Source organism: Erythranthe guttata, chromosome 6, assembly GCF_056151865.1.
Source record: "Erythranthe guttata isolate IM_541 chromosome 6, IM_541, whole genome shotgun sequence".
Classification (NCBI taxonomy): domain Eukaryota; kingdom Viridiplantae; phylum Streptophyta; class Magnoliopsida; order Lamiales; family Phrymaceae; genus Erythranthe; species Erythranthe guttata.
In genome coordinates, this window is record NC_142538.1 from 10,479,322 (window position 1) to 10,482,518 (window position 3,197).

Genomic DNA, 3,197 nt, shown 5'->3' on the forward strand with positions numbered 1-3,197 from the left:
AAAACCAGAACAAGAAAATCCTAGTGAAATATAAATTCCTCAAACTAAAACCAACTATTGAATTTAACTTAAAATATAGAACAAGGAAATATCCTAATGAAATTCAGGTGGCCTCTCTTTATTGTTAATAGATCCCTGTACAAGTCAAACACAGTTGATAAGCAAAGTGAAACATGCATAGAAAATAACTCAACAATTACACAAGAATATAGAATTAGTAAAATTATGAAATGCAACCTGTGACGAATAGGGATCCCAATATTGGAACATGTTTGGATAATTTTAGCCTTGTCCCTGGATGCCGAAATGTGTAAAGCATTAGAGAAGGTCAAATATATTTACATAAGTTGGAGAACAAGTAACTCACCGGGTGGTGCATTGTCGGATATGATATCTGATGCAACAAATTAGCTTGATGTTCACCAAATTGAGAGCCAATTGAGATATTTTGAACATGACGAACATTAGCGTTTTGTAAGGATTGCACACTGATAGCTTCTTGTGAGGAAAGAACACCAATAGCTTCTTTCGATGAAAGAACATTTGAATGTATTTGTGTCTGCACTTTTTTTCCTGCGCCTTTTGTTATTTTCTCTAGTAAATCAGAAAAAAAAAAAAAACCATCAGAAATTGTTAATAAAGCAAAGTGAGAGTATTGTGTAAATCTATTTGAAAAACCTACTTGAACATTCAATCTTTCTTTTTCCTTTTTTATTTTTTGAATCCCAATGGCTTGGTAAGCGAACATTATTGACCCCTCTCGACTTCACGTAAAGAGGATTCCGCACAAACTCGTCATTCATATCATGTTCTTCCATAACCTCCAAACTTGTAACTTTAGAACCCTCGGATAAATGATCCAGACTCAATTTATCGAGTAACGCATTTAGATCTGAAAGAACACCCTTAAGCCCGTTTCTCACCAAATTTCTAGCTTCTGGATGGACTTTACTTCGCATCGTAAGATCATAACAGTATCGCATTGCATGATTCACATAGACCGTCTGAGATTCTTGGTTATCTGCACATGAACTTTCTTCACTAAATTGCACTCTATCCCTTATACTTTTCATCCATCTCACTTTTATGTAATTTTTTGGTATATTATGCACATTCATTTGTTTGAAAACCAACAATGCATGCTTGCATAATATACCAACAGACTCAAATAACTTACATGTGCATTTTACCTCAAGCGATCTCGAATTGAACTCAACTTCTCGAACTCGATTTGAATTACCTTGAGACTTTATTTTAAACTTGAATAAATGATCATTATATGAAGGCTCTCCATCAAAATCAATGCCCAATGAATTGATCAACTCTGATTGAAACATGTCATATATTGTGTGAGTATAAACAACAGCGGCATCTCTCAACAAGCAGTTGGTTTTCACGACAAGTGTAGGCATCCCATGACGACATTTAAAGTCGTTCTCTTTTTCATCTTGGCGCCATTTATTTTGAACGTCTTCAAATCTCATAACACAATCAAACAAAGTATGTGTCCTTTTGCCACCGATTTTTAAACTAGAGTTTGTGGCTTCACTTCTTGATGTAGCTTTAAGCCCCGCCGTGAATCTATGTTTACTAAAAGCGGTTGACCACTTACTTCTCAACTTGTACATATTATTCAACCAAGAATGCTCATAAAGATTAAAAGCATCAATCATCGTACTCCATATATTCTCAAACTCTTCTTCGGTTTCACAATATTCCATGCACTTGTGGAACATCTTCTTAAACTCTGAATTATTATTCAAACTACCAAAATGTGAGGGAGCATTTTGATAGATATGCCATTGGCACAATCGATGGTGGGAATTTGGAAATATAGTTTCAACGGCATTCATCATTGCCTGGCATTGGTCGGTGAAAATTGTTTCGGGTTGTTTACTGCCCATAGACTCAAGAAAAGTATTAAATAACCATTGAAAAGAGGCCTCTGTTTCACGTGACATAAAAGCCAACCCGAACATCACATTGTTCTTATGGTGATTAAGGCCGGTGAAAGGTGCACACACCAAATTGTACTTATTTGTTTTATAGGTTGTATCAATTAAAAGAACATCACCAAAAGCCTCATAATCAACCCGACATCGACCATCTCTGTAAAAAAAATTACACATTCGATTATTTTCATCAACTTGAAAATCCCAATAGAACAACCCATCCTCGTTCGACTTATTTTTAAAATATCGGATCAATTCAGCAGCATCACCATCTTCAACATGTCTGTGATCTTTAGCTAATCGATTAAGATAGTCATATGCATCCTTTTTAAGAAACCCCACATTTTCTCTCCCGTGCGATTCTATTTGCATGTAAGAATACGCATTAGCTATCGAAAATCCAGCATCTACCAATGCTTTTAAGGTATTTCCTTTAGCATATGAAATGCTACGAGCTGATCGTAACATATAACTTTGATCAGGTGCAACCATGTCATGGTTATGATCAATATAAAAAATAGTCACTTTCCATTCTTCATTTTTTTTCCTTCCAATTCTAAGTCTTGCAGCACAACCAAATCTAGTTTCCATCTTCAAGTAGGCTGACTGTTTACCATTAGAACTACATTTTTCATCTTTTGTTCCTTTACAGGAACATTCAAATTCCATCATATAAAGTTCGTTGCTATTGTCGTGAAAATATGATTGTTTTCCTTTTCTCACACTAAAACCTTTAATACGTCCATACTCACAGTATAATAAATATGCATCTTCAAGACTGGTAATTTTTTGACCAACCTGTAACTTCTACTCAAATTCTTCAACTAAGGACTTAGGTACCTCTGACTCTAATGATTGTACTGATATACATTCCTCTGACTCGCAATTCGTGTTATTAGCACTCGGTAATGGATCTGCTTCCATATCTGCATGTGGTAAACATAAAAAAGTAAAACAACTAAAAATAGTTATCACTACTAATTTCATGTGTTACATCGATGCATACCTGTAGAAAAAAAAATCTTCAAATTACAAAGATGAATATTTTGTTGAAGAACATATACAGAACGTGTAGAAGAGAAGTCGAAAAGACGTGGTTGTGGAAAAGAAAAATATCTTTATTACCTAAGTTAGTGGGATTTTGTTAACTCTGGTTTAAGAAATAATATATTTAGAAAAAAGAAAAAGAAAAACACTAATTAAATAAAAAATCAATAATACACGTGTCATCATGTAGGGAGGCTG

The 3,197-nt window shown here is 34.4% G+C and overlaps 1 pseudogene; it reads right to left on the reverse strand.

The window, feature by feature from the left end:
* Positions 1-282: 282 nt before the first annotated feature.
* LOC105974865 (protein FAR1-RELATED SEQUENCE 5-like) lies at positions 283-2,876 on the reverse strand (annotated as a pseudogene).
* Positions 2,877-3,197: the final 321 nt, after the last annotated feature.